General features: G+C 43.4%; 1 long non-coding RNA gene across 1 annotated transcript in view; it reads right to left on the bottom strand.

Moving 5' to 3' along the window:
* LOC126927611 (uncharacterized) overlaps positions 1 to 19,370 on the bottom strand; it is a 206,157-nt gene extending 186,787 nt beyond the window's left edge. The window contains exon 1 of the long non-coding RNA XR_007715694.1: positions 19,264 to 19,370. This is a non-coding gene — a long non-coding RNA (uncharacterized LOC126927611). The remainder of the gene's footprint in view (positions 1 to 19,263) is intronic.
* Positions 19,371 to 21,174: the final 1,804 nt, after the last annotated feature.

The raw sequence follows: 21,174 nt of genomic DNA, 5'->3' as shown, positions 1-21,174 counted from the left end.
CCTTTACGCGTCCCTCGCTCGCTGCGCTCGATCGAAAACTATAGCCTAACCTAAAACCATTCCCTCTTGCATTCGTTATACGATATGCAGGCAAATTATTTCAAATTTGGGAACGCCTCGGATCGGTAGTGAGGTTTGACTAAATTTCTACGAGCGAGCGGAGCGAGCGAGCCACGGTCACAATTTCCAAGCTATACATATACCTTATATTGCCTTGCATATATTTCGTGTTATTACCTAATTTTGTCAGCCATTTCGGACATCACACTGCACTGTACTATGTGGAAATAGTACTATTTATGTAAAACTATTCATAAACTGTAAACATTTGTCAGTAGGCAATAGGATAAAGACTTCCGGCTCCTCGGGCTGGTGTGAATATTTCAATGCCCGTATGTGCCAAACCGTTAGATTGTGACACACCTTTACGCGTCCCTTGTTCGCCGTGCTCGCTCGAAAAATGTAGCCTCACCCAAAACCATTCCCTCTTGCGTTCGTTAGACGATATCTAGGCGACTTATTTCGAATTTGGGAACGCGTCGGTTCGATAGTGAGGTTGGACTAAATTTCTACGAGCGAGCGGAGCGAGCGAGCAACGGTCACAGTTTCCAAGCTATACATATACCTTATATTGCCTTGCATATATTTCGTGTTATTACCTAATTTTGTCAGCAATTTCGGACGACACACTGCACTGTACTATGTGGAAATAGTACTATTTATGTAAAACTATTCATAAACTGTAAACATTTGTCAGTAGGCAATAAGATAAAGACTTCCGGCTCCTCGGGCTGGTGTGAATATTTCAATGTCCGTATGTGCCAAACCGTTGGTTTGTGACACACCTTTACGCGTCCATCGCTCGCTGCGCTCGATCGAAAACTATAGCCTAACCTAAAAGCATTCCCTCTTGCATTCGTTATACGATATGGAGGCTACTAATTTCAAATTTGGGAACGCCTCGGATCGGTAGTGAGGTTGGACTAAATTTCTACGAGCGAGCGGAGCGAGCGAGCAACGATCACAATTTCCAAACTATACATATACCTTATATTGCCTTGCATATATTACGTGTTATTACCTAATTTTGTCAGCCATTTCGGACATCACACTGCACTGTACTATGTGGAAATAGTACTATTTATGTGAAACTATTGATAAACTGTAATCTTTTGTCAGTAGGCAATAGGATAAAGACCTCCGTCTCCTCGGGCTGGTGCGAATATTTCAATGTCCGTATGTGCCAAACCGTTGGTTTGTAACACACCATTACGCGGCCTCGCTCGCTGCGCTCGCTAGAAAACTATAACCTAACCTAAAACCATTCCCTCTTGCGTTTGTTATACGATATGGAGGCGACTTATTTCGGATTTGGGAACGTGTCGGATCGATAGTGAGGTTGGACTAAATTTTTACGAGCGAGCGGAGCGAGCGAGCAACGATCACAATTTCCAAACTATACATATACCTTATATTGCCTTGCATATATTACGTGTTATTACCTAATTTTGTCATCCATTTCGGACATCACATTGCACTGTACTATGTGGAAATAGTACTATTTATGTAAAACTATTCATAAACTGTAAAGATTTGTCAGTAGGCAATAGGATGAAGACCTCCGGCTCCACGGGCTGGTGCGAACATTTCAATGTCCGTATGTGCCAAACCGTTGGATTGTGACACACCGTTACGCGTCCCTTGCTCGCCGTGCTCGCTCGAAAAATGTAGCCTCACCTAAAACCATTCCCTCTTGCATTCGTTATACGATATGGAGGCGACTTATTTCGAATTTGGGAACGCGTCGGATCGGTAGTGAGGTTGGACTAAATTTTTACGAGCGAGCGGAGCGAGCGAGCAACGACCACAATTTCCAAGCTATATATATACCTTCTATTGCCTTGCATATATTTCGTGTTATTACCTAATTTTGTCAGCCATTTCGGACATCACATTGCACTGTACTATGTGGAAATTGTACTATTTATGTAAAACTATTCATAAACTGTAAACATTTGTCAGTAGGCAATAGGATAAAGACTTCCGGCTCCTCGGGCTGGTGTGAATATTTCAATGTCCGTATGTGCCAAACCGTTAGATTGTGACACACCTTTACGCGTCCCTTGTTCGCCGTGCTCGCTCGAAAAATGTAGCCTCACCCAAAACCATTCCCTCTTGCGTTCGTTAGACGATATCTAGGCGACTTATTTCGAATTTGGGAACGCGTCGGTTCGATAGTGAGGTTGGACTAAATTTCTACGAGCGAGCGGAGCGAGCGAGCAACGATCACAATTTCCAAACTATACATATACCTTATATTGCCTTGCATATATTACGTGTTATTACCTAATTTTGTCAGCCATTTCGGACATCTCATTTGCACTGTACTATGTGGAAATAGTACAATTTATGTGAAACTATTGATAAACTGTAATCTTTTGTCAGTAGGCAATAGGATAAAGACCTCCGTCTCCTCGGGCTGGTGCGAATATTTCAATGTCCGTATGTGCCAAACCGTTGGTTTGTGACACACCATTACGCGGCCTCGCTCGCTGCGCTCGCTAGAAAACTATAGCCTCACCTAAAACCATTCCCTCTTGCATTCGTAATACGATATGGAGGCGACTTATTTCGAATTTGGGAACGCGTCGGATCGGTAGTGAGGTTGGACTAAATTTTTACGAGCGAGCGGAGCGAGCGAGCAACGATCACAATTTCCAAGCTATATATATACCTTCTATTGCCTTGCATATATTTCGTGTTATTACCTAATTTTGTCAGCCATTTCGGACATCACATTGCACTATACTATGTGGAAATTGTACTATTTATGTAAAACTATTCATAAACTGTAAACATTTGTCAGTAGGCAATAGGATGAAGACCTCCGGCTCCTCGGGCTGGTGCGAACATTTCAATGTCCGTATGTGCCAAACCGTTGGATTGTGACACACCGTTACGCGTTCCTTGCTCGCCGTGCTCGCTCGAAAAATGTAGCCTCACCTAAAACCATTCCCTCTTGCATTCGTTATACGATATGGAGGTGACTTGTTTCTAATTTGGGAACGTGTCGGATCGGTAGTGAGGTTGGACTAAATTTTTACGAGCGAGCGGAGCGAGCGAGCAGCGATCACAATTTCCAAGCTATACATATACCTTATATTGCCTTGCATATATTTCGTGTTATTACCTAAGTTTGTCAGCCATTTCGGACATCACACTGCACTGTACTATGTGGAAATAGTACTATTTATGTAAAACTATTCATAAACTGTAAACATTTGTCAGTAGGCAATAAGATAAAGACTTCCGGCTCCTCGGGCTGGTGTGACTATTTCAATGTCCGTATGTGCCAAACCGTTGGTTTGTGACACACCTTTACGCGTCCCTCGCTCGCTGCGCTCGATCGAAAACTATAGCCTAACCTAAAACCATTCCCTCTTGCATTCGTTATACGATATGCAGGCAAATTATTTCAAATTTGGGAACGCCTCGGATCGGTAGTGAGGTTTGACTAAATTTCTACGAGCGAGCGGAGCGAGCGAGCCACGGTCACAATTTCCAAGCTATACATATACCTTATATTGCCTTGCATATATTTCGTGTTATTACCTAATTTTGTCAGCCATTTCGGACATCACACTGCACTGTACTATGTGGAAATAGTACTATTTATGTAAAACTATTCATAAACTGTAAACATTTGTCAGTAGGCAATAGGATAAAGACTTCCGGCTCCTCGGGCTGGTGTGAATATTTCAATGCCCGTATGTGCCAAACCGTTAGATTGTGACACACCTTTACGCGTCCCTTGTTCGCCGTGCTCGCTCGAAAAATGTAGCCTCACCCAAAACCATTCCCTCTTGCGTTCGTTAGACGATATCTAGGCGACTTATTTCGAATTTGGGAACGCGTCGGTTCGATAGTGAGGTTGGACTAAATTTCTACGAGCGAGCGGAGCGAGCGAGCAACGGTCACAGTTTCCAAGCTATACATATACCTTATATTGCCTTGCATATATTTCGTGTTATTACCTAATTTTGTCAGCAATTTCGGACGACACACTGCACTGTACTATGTGGAAATAGTACTATTTATGTAAAACTATTCATAAACTGTAAACATTTGTCAGTAGGCAATAAGATAAAGACTTCCGGCTCCTCGGGCTGGTGTGAATATTTCAATGTCCGTATGTGCCAAACCGTTGGTTTGTGACACACCTTTACGCGTCCATCGCTCGCTGCGCTCGATCGAAAACTATAGCCTAACCTAAAAGCATTCCCTCTTGCATTCGTTATACGATATGGAGGCTACTAATTTCAAATTTGGGAACGCCTCGGATCGGTAGTGAGGTTGGACTAAATTTCTACGAGCGAGCGGAGCGAGCGAGCAACGATCACAATTTCCAAACTATACATATACCTTATATTGCCTTGCATATATTACGTGTTATTACCTAATTTTGTCAGCCATTTCGGACATCACACTGCACTGTACTATGTGGAAATAGTACTATTTATGTGAAACTATTGATAAACTGTAATCTTTTGTCAGTAGGCAATAGGATAAAGACCTCCGTCTCCTCGGGCTGGTGCGAATATTTCAATGTCCGTATGTGCCAAACCGTTGGTTTGTAACACACCATTACGCGGCCTCGCTCGCTGCGCTCGCTAGAAAACTATAACCTAACCTAAAACCATTCCCTCTTGCGTTTGTTATACGATATGGAGGCGACTTATTTCGGATTTGGGAACGTGTCGGATCGATAGTGAGGTTGGACTAAATTTTTACGAGCGAGCGGAGCGAGCGAGCAACGATCACAATTTCCAAACTATACATATACCTTATATTGCCTTGCATATATTACGTGTTATTACCTAATTTTGTCATCCATTTCGGACATCACATTGCACTGTACTATGTGGAAATAGTACTATTTATGTAAAACTATTCATAAACTGTAAAGATTTGTCAGTAGGCAATAGGATGAAGACCTCCGGCTCCACGGGCTGGTGCGAACATTTCAATGTCCGTATGTGCCAAACCGTTGGATTGTGACACACCGTTACGCGTCCCTTGCTCGCCGTGCTCGCTCGAAAAATGTAGCCTCACCTAAAACCATTCCCTCTTGCATTCGTTATACGATATGGAGGCGACTTATTTCGAATTTGGGAACGCGTCGGATCGGTAGTGAGGTTGGACTAAATTTTTACGAGCGAGCGGAGCGAGCGGCAACGATCACAATTTCCAAGCTATACATATACCTTATATTGCCTTGCATATATTTCGTGTTATTACCTAATTTTGTCAGCAATTTCGGACGACACACTGCACTGTACTATGTGGAAATAGTACTATTTATGTAAAACTATTCATAAACTGTAAACATTTGTCAGTAGGCAATAAGATAAAGACTTCCGGCTCCTCGGGCTGGCGTGAATATTTCAATGTCCGTATGTGACAAACCGTTGGTTTGTGACACACCTATACGCGTCCCTCGCTCGCTGCGCTCGCTCGAAAACTCTAGCCTGACCTAAAACCATTCCCTCTTGCATTCGTTATACTATATGGAGGCGACTTATTTCGAATTTGGGAACGCGTCGGATCTGTAGTGAGGTTGGACTATATTTCTACGAGCGAGCGGAGCGAGCGAGCAACGGTCACAATTTCCAAGCTATACATATACCTTATATTGCTTTGCATATATTTCGTGTTATTACCTAATTTTGTCAGCCATTTCGGACATCTCATTGCACTGTACTATGTGGAAATAGTACTATTTGTGTGAAACTATTCATAAACTGTAAACATTTGTCAGTAGGCAATAGGATAAAGACTTCCGGCTCCTCGGGCTGGTGTGAATATTTCAATGTCCGTATGTGCCAAACCGTTGGTTTGTGACACACCTTTACGCGTCCCTCGCTCGCTGCGCTCGCTCGAAAACTATAGCCTAACCTAAAACCATTCCCTCTTGCATTCGTTATACGATATGGAGGCAACTAATTTCAAATTTGGGAACGCCTCGGATCGGTAGTGAGGTTGGACTAAATTCCTACGAGCGAGCGGAGTGAGCGAGCAACGGTAACAATTTCCAAGCTATACGTATACCGTATATTGCATTGCATATATTTCGTGTTATTACCTAATTTTGTCAGCCATTTCGGACATCACGTTGCACTGTACTATGTGGAAATAGTACTATTTATGTGAAACTATTGATAAACTGTAAACATTTGTCAGTAGGCAATAGGATGAAGACCTCCGGCTCCTCGGGCTGGTGCGAACATGTCAATGACCGTATGTGCCAAACCGTTGGATTGTGACACACCGTTACGCGTCCCTTGCTCGCCGTGCTCGCTCGAAAAATGTAGCCTCACCTAAAACCATTCCCTCTTGCGTTCGTTATACGACATGGAGGCGACTTATTTCAAATTTGGGAACGCCTCGGTTCGGTAGTGAGGTTGGACTAAATTTCTACGAGCGAGCGGAGCGAGCGAGCAACGGTCACAATTTCCAAGCTATACATATACCGTATATTGCCTTGCATATATTTCGTGTTATTGCCTAATTTTGTCACCCATTTCGGACATCACATTGCAATGTACTGTGTGGAAATAGTACTATTTATGTGAAACTATTGATAAACTGTAAACTTTTGTCAGTAGGCAATAGGATGAAGACCTCCGGCTCCTCGGGCTGGTGCGTACATTTCAATGTCCGTATGTGCCAAACCGTTGGTTTGTGACACACCTGTACGCGTCCCTCGCTCGCTGCGCTCGCTCGAAAACTATAGCCTAACCTAAAACCATTCCCCCTTGCATTCGTTATACGATATGGAGGCAACTTATTTCAAATGTGGGAACGCGTCGGATCGGTAGTGAGGTTGGACTAAATTTCTACGAGCGAGCGGAGCGAGCTAGCAGCGGTCACAATTTCCAAGCTAGACATATACCTTATATTGCCTTGCATATATTTCGTGTTATTACCCAATTTTGTCAGCCATTTCGGTCATCACATTGCACTGTACTATGTGGCAATTGTACTATTTATGTAAAAATATTCACAAACTGTAAACTTTTGTCAGTAGGCAGTAGGATAAAGACCTCCGGCTCCTCGGGCTGGTGCGTATATTTCAATGTCCGTATGTGCCAAACCGTTGGTTTGTGACACACCTGTACGCGTCCCTCGCTCGCTGCGCTCGCTCGAAAACTATAGCCAACCTAAAACCATTCCCTCTTGCATTCGTTATACGATATGGAGGCGACTTATTTCGGATTTGGGAACGTGTCGGATCGATAGTGAGGTTGGGCTAAATTTTTACGAGCGAGCGGAGCGAGCGAGCAACGATCACAATTTCCAAACTATACATATACCTTATATTGCCTTGCATATATTACGTGTTATTACCTAATTTTGTCATCCATTTCGGACATCACATTGAACTGTACTATGTGGAAATAGTACTATTTATGTAAAACTATTCATAAACTGTATAGATTTGTCAGTAGGCAATAGGATGAAGACCTCCGGCTCCTCGGGCTGGTGCGAATATTTCAATGTCCGTATGTGCCAAACCGTTGGTTTGTGACGCACCTTTACGCGTCCCTCGCTCGCTGCGCTCGCTCGAATACTATAGCCTAACCTAAAACTAATCCATCTTGCGTTCATTATTCGATATGGTGGAGCCATATTTCGAATTTGGGAACGCGTCGGATCGGTAGTGACGTTGGACTAAATTTTTACGAGCGAGCGGAGCGAGCGAGCAACGACCACAATTTCCATGCTATATATATACTTTCTATTGCCTTGCATATATTTCGTGTTATTACCTAATTTTGTCAGCCATTTCGGACATCACATTGCACTGTACTATGTGGAAATAGTACTATTTATGTAAAACTATTCGTAAACTGTAAAGATTTGTCAGTAGGCAATAGGATAAAGACCTCCGGCTCCTCGGGCTGGTGCGTATATTTCAATGTCCGTATGTGCCAAACCGTTGGTTTGTGACGCACCTTTACGCGTCCCTCGCTCGCTGCGCTCGCTCGAATACTATAGCCTAACCTAAAACTAATCCATCTTGCGTTCATTATTCGATATGGTGGAGCCATATTTCGAATTTGGGAACGCGTCGGATCGGTAGTGACGTTGGACTAAATTTTTACGAGCGAGCGGAGCGAGCGAGCAACGACCACAATTTCCATGCTATATATATACTTTCTATTGCCTTGCATATATTTCGTGTTATTACCTAATTTTGTCAGCCATTTCGGACATCACATTGCACTGTACTATGTGGAAATAGTACTATTTATGTAAAACTATTCGTAAACTGTAAAGATTTGTCAGTAGGCAATAGGATAAAGACCTCCGGCTCCTCGGGCTGGTGCGTATATTTCAATGTCCGTATGTGCCAAACCGTTGGTTTGTGACACACCTTTATCCGTCCCTCGCTCGCTGCGCTCGCTCGAAAACCATAGCCTAACCTAAAACCATTCCCTCTTGCGTTCGTTATACGGTATGGAGGCAACCTATTTCAAATTTGGGAACGCGTCGGATCGGTAGTGAGGTTGGACTAAATTTCTACGAGCTAGAGGAGCGAGCGAGCAACGTTCACAATTTCCAAACTACACATATACCTTATATTGCCTTGCATATATTACGTGTTATAACCTAATTTTGTCATCCATTTCGGACATCACATTGCACTGTACTATGTGGAAATAGTACTATTTATGTAAAACTATTCATAAACTGTAAACATTTGTCAGTAGGCAATAGGATAAAGACTTCCGGCTCCTCGGGCTGGTGTGCATATTTCAATGTCCGTATGTGCCAAACCGTTAGATTGTGACACACCTTTACGCGTCCCTTGTTCGCCGTGCTCGCTCGAAAAATGTAGCCTCACCCAAAACCATTCCCTCTTGCGTTCGTTAGACGATATCTAGGCGACTTATTTCGAATTTGGGAACGCGTCGGTTCGATAGTGAGGTTGGACTAAATTTCTACGAGCGAGCGGAGCGAGCGAGCAACGGTCACAATTTCCAAGCTATACATATACCTTATATTGCCTTGCATATATTTCGTGTTATTACCTACCTTTGTCAGCCATTTCGGACATCACATTGCACTGTACTATGTGGCAATTGTACTATTTATGTAAAAATATTCACAAACTGTAAACTTTTGTCAGTAGGCAGTAGGATAAAGACCTCCGGCTCCTCGGGCTGGTGCGTATATTTCAATGTCCGTATGTGCCAAACCGTTGGTTTGTGACACACCTTTATGCGTCCCTCGCTCGCTGCGCTCGCTCGAAAACTATAGCCTAACCTAAAACCATTCCCTCTTGCGTTCGTTATACGGTGTGGAGGCAACTTATTTCAATTTTGGGAACGCCTCGGATCGGTAGTGAGGTTAGACTAAATTTCTACGAGCGAGAGGAGCGAGCGAGCAACGGTCACAATTTCCAAGCTATACATATACCTTATATTGCCTTGCATATATTACGTGTTATAACCTAATTTTGTCAGCCATTTCGGACATCACATTGCACTGTACTATGTGGAAATTGTACTATTTATGTAAAACTATTCATAAACTGTAAACATTTGTCAGTAGGCAATAGGATAAAGACTTCCGGCTCCTCTGGCCGGTGTGAATATTTCAACGTCCGTATGTGCCAAACCGTTAGATTGTGACACACCTTTACGCGTCCCTTGTTCTCCGTGCTCGCTCGAAAAATGTAGCCTCACCCAAAACCATTCCCTCTTGCGTTCGTTAGACGATATCTAGGCGACTTATTTCGAATTTGGGAACGCGTCGGTTCGATAGTGAGGTTGGACTAAATTTCTACGAGCGAGCGGAGCGAGCGAGCAACGATCACAATTTCCAAACTATACATATACCTTATATTGCCTTGCATATATTACGTGTTATTACCTAGTTTTGTCGGCCATTTCGGACATCTCATTGCACTGTACTATGTGGAAATAGTACAATTTATGTGAAACTATTGATAAACTGTAAAGATTTGTCAGTAGGCAATAGGATGAGGACCTCCGGCTCCTCGGGCTGGTGCGAACATTTCAATGTCCGTATGTGCCAAACCGTTGGATTGTGACACACCGTTACGCGTCCCTTGCTCGCCGTGCTCGCTCGAAAAACGTAGCCTCACAGAAAACCATTCCCTCTTGCATTCGTTATACGATATGGAGGCGACATATTTCGAATTTGGGAAAGCGTCGGATCGGTAGTGAGGTTGGACTAAATTTTTACGAGCGAGCGGAGCGAGCGAGCAAAGATCACAATTTCCAAGCTATATATATACCTTCTATTGCCTTGCATATATTTCGTGTTATTGCCTAATTTTGTCAGCCATTTCGGACATCAGATTGCACTGTACTATGTGGAAATTGTACTATTTATGTAGAAATATTCACAAACTGTAAACTTTTGTCAGTAGGCAATAGGATAAAGACCTCCGGCTCCTCGGGCTTGTGCGTATATTTCAATGTCCGTATGTGCCAAACCGTTGGTTTGTGACACACCTTTATGCGTCCCTCGCTCGCTGCGCTCGCTCGAAAACTATAGCCTAACCTAAAACCATTCCCTCTTGCATTCGTTATACGATATGGAGGCGACTTATTTCGGATTTGGGAACGTGTCGGATCGATAGTGAGGTTGGGCTAAATTTTTACGAGCGAGCGGAGCGAGCGAGCAACGATCACAATTTCCAAACTATACATATACCTTATATTGCCTTGCATATATTACGTGTTATTACCTAATTTTGTCATCCATTTCGGACATCACATTGAACTGTACTATGTGGAAATAGTACTATTTATGTAAAACTATTCATAAACTGTAAAGATTTGTCAGTAGGCAATAGGATGAAGACCTCCGGCTCCTCGGGCTGGTGCGAACATTTCAATGTCCCTATGTGCCAAACCGTTGGATTGTGACACACCGTTACGCGTCCCTTGCTCGCCGTGCTCACTCGAAAAATGTAGCCTCACCTAAAACCATTCCCTCTTGCGTTCGTTATACGATATGGAGGTGACTTATTTCGAATTTGGGAACGTGTCGGATCGGTAGTGAGGTTGGACTAAATTTCTACGAGCGAGCGGAGCGAGCGAGCAACGGTCACAATTTCCAAGCTATACATATACCTTATATTGCCTTGTATATATTTCGTGTTATTACAGAATTTTGTCACCCATTTCGGACATCTCATTGCACTGTACTATGTGGAAATAGTACTATTTATGTAAAACTATTCATAAACTGTAAACATTTGTCAGTAGGCAATAGGATAAAGACTTCCGGCTCCTCGGGCTGGTGTGAATATTTCAATGTCCGTATGTGCCAAACCGTTGGTTTGTGACACACCTCTACGCGTCCCTCGCTCGCTGCCGTCGCTCGAAAACTATAGCCTAACCTAAAACCATTCCCTCTTGCATTCGTTATACGATATGGTGGCGACTTATTTCGAATTTGGGAACGCTTCGGATCGGTAGTGACGTTGGACTAAATTTCTACGAGCGAGCGGAGCGAGCGAGCAACGGTCACAATTTCCAAGCTATACATATACCTTATATTGCCTTGCATATATTTCGTGTTATTACCTAATTTTGTCACCCATTTCGGACATCTCATTGCACTGTACTATGTGGAAATAGTACTATTTATGTAAAACTATTCATAAACTGTAAACACTTGTCAGTAGGCAATAGGATAAAGACTTCCGGCTCCTCGGGCTGGTGTGAATATTTCAATGTCCGTATGTGCCAAACCGTTGGTTTGTGTCACACCTTTACGCGACCCTCGCTCGCTGCGCTCGATCGATAACTATAGCCTAACCTGAAACCATTCCCTCTTGCAATCGTTATACGATATGGAGGCAACTTATTTCAAATTTGGGAACGCCTCGCTTCGGTAGTGAGGTTGGACTAAATTTCTACGAGCGAGCGGAGCGAGCGAGCAACGATCACAATTTCCAAGCTATACATATACCTTATATTGCCTTGCATATATTTCGTGATATTACCTAAGTTTGTCAGCCATTTCGGACATCACACTGCACTGTACTATGTGGAAATAGTACTATTTATGCAAAACTATTCATAAACTGTAAACATTTGTCAGTAGGCAATAAGATAAAGACTTCCGGCTCCTCGGGCTGGTGTGAATATTTCAATGTCCGTATGTGCCAAACTGTTGGTTTGTGACACACCTTTACGCGTCCATCGCTCGCTGCGCTCGATCGAAAACTATAGCCTAACCTAAAACCATTCCCTCTTGCATTCGTTATACGATATGGAGGCAACTAATTTCAAATTTGGGAACGCCTCGGATCGGTAGTGAGGTTGGACTAAATTTCTACGAGCGAGCGGAGTGAGCGAGCAACGGTCACAATTTCCAAGCTATACGTATACCGTATATTGCATTGCATATATTTCGTGTTATTACCTAATTTTGTCAGCCATTTCGGACATCACATTGCACTGTACTATGTGGAAATAGTACTATTTATGTGAAACTATTGATAAACTGTAAACTTTTGTCAGTAGGCAATAGGATGAAGACCTCCGGCTCCTCGGGCTGGTGCGAACATGTCAATGACCGAAGGTGCCAAACCATTGGATTGTGACACACCGTTACGCGTCCCTTGCTCGCCGTGCTCGCTCGAAAAATGTAGCCTCACCTAAAACCATTCCCTCTTGCGTTCGTTATACGATATGGAGGCGACTTATTTCAAATTTGGGAACGCCTCGGTTCGGTAGTGAGGTTGGACTAAATTTCTACGAGCGAGCGGAGCGAGCGAGCAACGGTCACAATTTCCAAGCTATACGTATACCGTATATTGCCTTGCATATATTTCGTGTTATTGCCTAATTTTGTCACCCATTCCGGACAGCACATTGCAATGTACTGTGTGGAAATAGTACTATTTATGTGAAACTATTGATAAACTGTAAACTTTTGTCAGTAGGCAATAGGATGAAGACCTCCGGCTCCTCGGGCTGGTGCGAACATGTCAATGTCCCTATGTGCCAAACCGTTGGATTGTGACACACCGTTACGCGTCCCTTGCTCGCCGTGCTCGCTCGAAAAATGTAGCCTCACCTAAAACCATTCCCTCTTGCGTTCGTTATACGATATGGAGGTGACTTATTTCGAATTTGGGAACGTGTCGGATCGGTAGTGAGGTTGGACTAAATTTCTACGAGCGAGCGGAGCGAGCGAGCAACGGTCACAATTTCCAAGCTATACATATACCTTATATTGCCTTGTATATATTTCGTGTTATTACAGAATTTTGTCACCCATTTCGGACATCTCATTGCACTGTACTATGTGGAAATAGTACTATTTATGTAAAACTATTCATAAACTGTAAACATTTGTCAGTAGGCAATAGGATAAAGACTTCCGGCTCCTCGGGCTGGTGTGAATATTTCAATGTCCGTATGTGCCAAACCGTTGGTTTGTGACACACCTTTACGCGTCCCTCGCTCGCTGCGGTCGCTCGAAAACTATAGCCTAACCTAAAACCATTCCCTCTTGCATTCGTTATACGATATGGTGGCGACTTATTTCGAATTTGGGAACGCGTCGGATCGGTAGTGACGTTGGACTAAATTTCTACGAGCGAGCGGAGCGAGCGAGCGACGGTCACAATTTCCAAGCTATACATATACCTTATATTGCCTTGCATATATTTCGTGTTATTACCTAATTTTGTCACCCATTTCGGACATCTCATTGCACTGTACTATGTGGAAATAGTACTATTTATGTAAAACTATTCATAAACTGTAAACATTTGTCAGTAGGCAATAGGATAAAGACTTCCGGCTCCTCGGGCTGGTGTGAATATTTCAATGTCCGTATGTGCCAAACCGTTGGTTTGTGTCACACCTTTACGCGACCCTCGCTCGCTGCGCTCGATCGATAACTTTAGCCTAACCTGAAACCATTCCCTCTTGCATTCGTTATACGATATGGAGGCAACTTATTTCAAATTTGGGAACGCCTCGGTTCGGTAGTGAGGTTGGACTAAATTTCTACGAGCGAGCGGAGCGAGCGAGCAACGATCACAATTTCCAAGCTATACATATACCTTACATTGCCTTGCATATATTTCGTGATATTACCTAAGTTTGTCAGCCATTTCGGATATCACACTGCACTGTACTATGTGGAAATAGTACTATTTATGTAAAACTATTCATAAACTGCAAACATTTGTCAGTAGGCAATAAGATAAAGACTTCCGGCTCCTCGGGCTGGTGTGACTATTTCAATGTCCGTGTGTGCCAAACCGTTGGTTTGTGACACACCTTTACGCGTCCCTCGCTCGCCGCGCTCGATCGAAAACTATAGCCTAACCTAAAACCATTCCCTCTTGCATTCGTTATACGATATGGAGGCAACTAATTTCAAATTTGGGAACGCCTCGGATCGGTAGTGAGGTTGGACTAAATTTCTACGAGCGAGCGGAGCGAGCGAGCAACGGTCACAATTTCCAAGCTATACATATACCTTATATTGCCTTGTATATATTTCGTGTTATTACAGAATTTTCTCACCCATTTCGGACATCTCATTGCACTGTACTATGTGAAAATAGTACTATTTATGTAAAACTATTCATAAACTGTAAACATTTGTCAGTAGGCAATAGGATAAAGACTTCCGGCTCCTCGGGCTGGTGTGAATATTTCAATGTCCGTATGTGCCAAACCGTTGGTTTGTGACACACCTTTACGCGTCCCCCGCTCGCTGCGCTCGCTCGAAAACTATAGCCTAACCTAAAACCATTCCCTCTTGCATTCGTTATACGATATGGTGGCGACTTATTTCGAATTTGGGAACGCGTCGGATCGGTAGTGACGTTGGACTAAATTTCTACGAGCGAGCGGAGCGAGCGAGCAACGGTCACAATTTCCAAGCTATACATATACCTTATATTGCCTTGCATATATTTCGTGCTATTACCTAATTTTGTCACCCATTTCGGACATCTCATTGCACTGTACTATGTGGAAATAGTACTATTTATGTAAAACTATTCATAAACTGTAAACACTTGTCAGTAGGCAATAGGATAAGGACTTCCGGCTCCTCGGGCTGGTGTGAATATTTCAATGTCCGTATGTGCCAAACCGTTAGATTGTGACACACCGTTACGCGTCCCTTGCTCGCCGTGCTCGCTCGAAAAATGTAGCCTCACCTAAAACCATTCCCTCTTGCGTTCGTTATACGATATGGAGGCGACTTATTTCAAATTTGGGAACGTCTCGGTTCGGTAGTGAGGTTGGACTAAATTTCTACGAGCGAGCGGAGCGAGCGAGCAACGGTCACAATTTCCAAGCTATACATATACCGTATATTGCCTTGCATATATTTCGTGTTATTGCCTAATTTTGTCACCCATTTCGGACATCACATTGCAATGTACTGTGTGGAAATAGTACTATTTAAGTGAAACTATTGATAAACTGTAAACTTTTGTCAGTAGGCAATAGGATGAAGACCTCCGGCTCCTCGGGCTGGTGCGAACATGTCAATGTCCCTATGTGCCAAACCGTTGGATTGTGACACACCGTTACGCGTCCCTTGCTCACCGTGCTCGCTCGAAAAATGTAGCCTCACCTAAAACCATTCCCTCTTGCGTTCGTTATACGATATGGAGGTGACTTATTTCGAATTTGGGAACGTGTCGGATCGGTAGTGAGGTTGGACTAAATTTCTACGAGCGAGCGGAGCGAGCGAGCAACGGTCACAATTTCCAAGCTATACATATACCTTATATTGCCTTGTATATATTTCGTGTTATTACAGAATTTTCTCACCCATTTCGGACATCTCATTGCACTGTACTATGTGAAAATAGTACTATTTATGTAAAACTATTCATAAACTGTAAACATTTGTCAGTAGGCAATAGGATAAAGACTTCCGGCTCCTCGGGCTGGTGTGAATATTTCAATGTCCGTATGTGCCAAACCGTTGGTTTGTGACACACCTTTACGCGTCCCCCGCTCGCTGCGCTCGCTCGAAAACTATAGCCTAACCTAAAACCATTCCCTCTTGCATTCGTTATACGATATGGTGGCGACTTATTTCGAATTTGGGAACGCGTCGGATCGGTAGTGACGTTGGACTAAATTTCTACGAGCGAGCGGAGCGAGCGAGCAACGGTCACAATTTCGAAGCTATACATATACCTTATATTGCCTTGCACATATTTCGTGCTATTACCTAATTTTGTCACCCATTTCGGACATCTCATTCCACTGTACTATGTGGAAATAGTACTATTTATGTAAAACTATTCATAAACTGTAAACACTTGTCAGTAGGCAATAGGATAAGGACTTCCGGCTCCTCGGGCTGGTGTGAATATTTCAATGTCCGTATGAGCCAAACCGTTAGATTGTGACACACCTTTACGCGTCCCTTGTTCGCCGTGCTCGCTCGAAAAATGTAGCCTCACCCAAAACCATTCCCTCTTGCGTTCGTTAGACGATATCTAGGCGACTTATTTCGAATTTGGGAACGCGTCGGTTCGATAGTGAGGTTGGACTAAATTTCTACGAGCGAGCGGAGCGAGCGAGCACCGATCACAATTTCCAAACTATACATATACCTTATATTGCCTTGCATATATTACGTGTTATTACCTAATTTTGTCAGCCATTTCGGACATCTCATTACACTGTACTATGTGGAAATAGTACAATTTATGTGAAACTATTGATAAACTGTAATCTTTTGTCAGTAGGCAATAGGATAAAGACCTCCGTCTCCTCGGGCTGGTGCGAATATTTCAATGTCCGTATGTGCCAAACCGTTGGTTTGTGGCACACCATTACGCGGCCTCGCTCGCTGCGCTCGCTAGAAAACTATAGCCTAACCTAAAACCATTCCCTCTTGCGTTTGTTATACGATATGGAGGCGACTTATTTCAAATTTGGGAACGCGACGTATCGGTAGTGAGGTTGGACTAAATTTCTACGAGCGAGCGGAGCGAGCGAGCAACGGTCACAATTTCCAAGCTATACATATACATTATATTGCCTTGCATATATTACGTGTTATTACCTAATTTTGTCATCCATTTCGGACATCACATTGCACTGTACTATGTGGAAATAGAACTATTTATGTAAAACTATTCATAAACTGTAAAGATTTGTCAGTAGGCAATAGGATGAAGACCTCCGGCTCCTCGGGCTGGTGCGAACATTTCAATGTCCGTATGTGCCAAACCGTTGGATTGTGACACACCGTTACGCGTCCCTTGCTCGCCGTGCTCGCTCGAAAAATGTAGCCTCACCTAAAACCATTCCCTCTTGCATTCGTTATACGACATGGAGGCGACTTATTTCGAATTTGGGAACGCGTCGGATCGGTAGTGAGGTTGGACTAAATTTTTACGAGCGAGCGGAGCGAGCGAGCAACGATCACAATTTCCAAGCTATATTTATACCTTCTATTGGCTTGCATATATTTCGTGTTATTACCTAATTTTGTCAGCCATTTCGGACATCACATTGCACTGTACTATGTGGAAATTGTACTATTTATGTAGAAATATTCACAAACTGTAAACTTTTGTCAGTAGGCAATAGGATAAAGACCTCCGGCTCCTCGGGCTGGTGCGTATATTTCAATGTCCGTATGTGCCAAACCGTTTGTATGTGACACACCTTTATGCGTCCCTCGCTCGCTGCGCTCGCTCGAAAACTATAGCCTAACCTAAAACCATTCCCTGTTGCGTTCGTTATACGGTATGGAGGCAACCTATTTCAAATTTGGGAACGCGTGGGATCGGTAGTGAGGTTGGACTAAATTTCTACGAGCGAGAGGAGCGAGCGAGCAACGTTCACAATTTCCAAGCTATACATATACCTTATATTGCCTTGCATATATTACGTGTTATAACCTAATTTTGTCATCCATTTCGGACATCACATTGCACTGTACTATGTGGAAATAGTACTATTTATGTAAAACTATTCATAAACTGTAAACATTTGTCAGTAGGCAATAGGATAAAGACTTCCGGCACCTCGGGCTGGTGTGAATATTTCAATGTCCGTTTGTGCCAAACCGTTAGATTGTGACACACCTTTACGCGTCCCTTGTTCGCCGTGCTCGCTCGAAAAATGTAGCCTCACCCAAAACCATTCCCTCTTGCGTTCGTTAGACGATATCTAGGCGACTTATTTCGAATTTGGGAACGCGTCGGCTCGATAGTGAGGTTGGACTAAATTTCTACGAGCGAGCGGAGCGAGCGAGCAACGGTCACAGTTTCCAAGCTATACATATACCTTATATTGCCCTGCATATATTTCGTGTTATTACCTACCTTTGTCAGCCATTTCGGACATCACATTGCACTGTACTATGTGGAAATAGTACTATTTATGTGAAACTATTGATAAACTGTAAACTTTTGTCAGTAGGCAATAGGATGAAGACCTCCGGCTCCTCGGGCTGGTGCGAACATTTCAATGTCCGTATGTGCCAAACCGTTGGATTGTGACACACCGTTACGCGTCCCTTGCTCGCCGTGCTCGCTCGAAAAATGTAGCCTCACCTAAAACCATTCCCTCTTGCATTCGTTATACGATATGGTGGCAACTTATTTCAAATTTGGGAACGCGTCGGATCGGTAGTGAGTTTGGACTAAATTTCTACGAGCGAGCGGAGCGAGCGAGCAACGGTCACAATTTCCAAGCTATACATATACCTTATATTGCCTTGCATATATTTCGTGTTATTGCCTAATTTTGTCACCCATTTCGGACATCACATTGCACTGTACTGTGTGGAAATAGTACTATTTATGTGAAACTATTGATAAACTGTAAACTTTTCTCAGATGGCAATAGGATGAAGACCTCCGGCTCCTCGGGCTGGTGCGAACATGTCAATGTCCCTATGTGCCAAACCGTTGGATTGTGACACACCGTTACGCGTCCCTTGCTCGCCGTGCTCGCTCGAAAAATGTAGCCTCACCTAAAACCATTCCCTCTTGCGTTCGTTATACGATATGGAGGTGACTTATTTCGAATTTGGGAACGTGTCGGATCGGTAGTGAGGTTGGACTAAATTTCTACGAGCGAGCGGAGCGAGCGAGCAACGGTCACAATTACCAAGCTATACATATACCTTATATTGCCTTGTATATATTTCGTGTTATTACAGAATTTTCTCACCCATTTCGGACATCTCATTGCACTGTACTATGTGGAAATAGTACTATTTATGTAAAACTATTCATAAACTGTAAACATTTGTCAGTTGGCAATAGGATAAAGACTTCCGTCTCCTCGGGCTGGTGCGAACATGTCAATGTCCGTATGTGCCAAACCGTTGGTTTGTGACACACCCTTACGCGTCACTTGCTCGCCGTGCTCGCTCGAAAAATGTAGCCTCACCTAAAACCATTCCCTCCTGCGTTCGTTATACGATATGGAGGTGACTTATTTCGAATTTGGGAACGTGTCGGATCGGTAGTGAGGTTGGACTAAATTTTTACGAGCGAGCGGAGCGAGCGAGCAACGATCACAATTTCCAAGCTATACCTATACCTTATATTGCCATGCATATATTTCGTGTTATTACCTAATTTTGTCACCCATTTCGGACATCTCATTGCACTGTACTATGTGGAAATAGTACTATTTATGTAAAACTATTCATAAACTGTAAACATTTGTCAGTAGGCAATAGGATGAAGACCTCCGGCTCCTCGGGCTGGTGCGAACATGTCAATGTCCGTATGTGCCAAACCGTTGGATTGTGACACACCGTTACGCGTCCCTTGCTCGCCGTGCTCGCTCGAAAAATGTAGCCTCACCTAAAACCATTCCCTCTTGCGTTCGTTATACGATATGGAGGCGACTTATTTCGAATTTGGGAACGTGTCGGATCGGTAGTGAGGTGGGACTAAATTTCTACGATCGAGCGGAGCGAGCGAGCAACGGTCACAATTTCCAAGCTATACGTATACCTTATATTGCCTTGCATATATTTCGTGTTATTACCTAATTTTGTCAGCAATTTCGGACGACACACTGCACTGTACTATGTGGAAATAGTACTATTTATGTAAAACTATTCATAAACTGTAAACATTTGTCAGTAGGCAATAAGATAAAGACTTCCGGCTCCTCGGGCTGGCGTGAATATTTCAATGTCCGTATGTGCCAAACCGTTGGATTGTGACACACCGTTACGTGTCCCTTGCTCGCCGTGCTCGCTCGAAAAATGTAGCCTCACCTAAAACCATTCCCTCTTGCATTCGTTATACGATATGGAGGCGACTTATTTCGAATTTGGGAACGCGTCGGATCTGTAGTGAGGTTGGACTATATTTCTACGAGCGAGCGGAGCGAGCGAGCAACGGTCACAATTTCCAAGCTATACATATACCTTATATTGCTTTGCATATATTTCGTGTTATTACCTAATTTTGTCAGCCATTTCGGACATCTCATTGCACTGTACTATGTGGAAATAGTACTATTTGTGCGAAACTATTCATAAACTGTAAACATTTGTCAGTAGGCAATAGGATAAAGACTTCCGGCTCCTCGGGCTGGTGTGAATATTTCAATGTCCGTATGTGCCAAACCGTTGGTTTGTGACACACCTTTACGCGTCCCTTGCTCGCCGTGCTCGCTCGAAAAATGTAGCCTCACCTAAAACCATTCCCTCTTGCGTTCGTTATACGATATGGAGGCGACTTATTTCAAATTTGGGAACGCCTCGGTTCGGTAGTGAGGTTGGACTAAATTTCTACGAGCGAGCGGAGCGAGCGAGCAACGGTCACAATTTCCAAGCTATACGTATACCGTATATTGCCTTGCATATATTTCGTGTTATTGCCTAATTTTGTCACCCATTTCGGACATCACATTGCAATGTACTGTGTGGAAATAGTACTATTTATGTGAAACTATTGATAAACTGTAAACTTTTGTCAGAAGGCAATAGGATGAAGACCTCCGGCTCCTCGGGCTGGTGCGAACATGTCAATGTCCCTATGTGCCAAACCGTTGGATTGTGACACACCTTTACGCGTCCATCGCTCGCTGCGCTCGATCGAAAACTATAGCCTAACCTAAAACCATTCCCTCTTGCATTCGTTAT

This window comes from Bombus affinis, unplaced genomic scaffold (genome assembly GCF_024516045.1).
Source record: "Bombus affinis isolate iyBomAffi1 unplaced genomic scaffold, iyBomAffi1.2 ctg00000167.1, whole genome shotgun sequence".
Lineage (NCBI taxonomy): Eukaryota > Metazoa > Arthropoda > Insecta > Hymenoptera > Apidae > Bombus > Bombus affinis.
The sequence above is the reverse complement of the archived record's forward strand: the minus strand, read 5'-3'. Positions and strand labels throughout refer to the sequence as shown.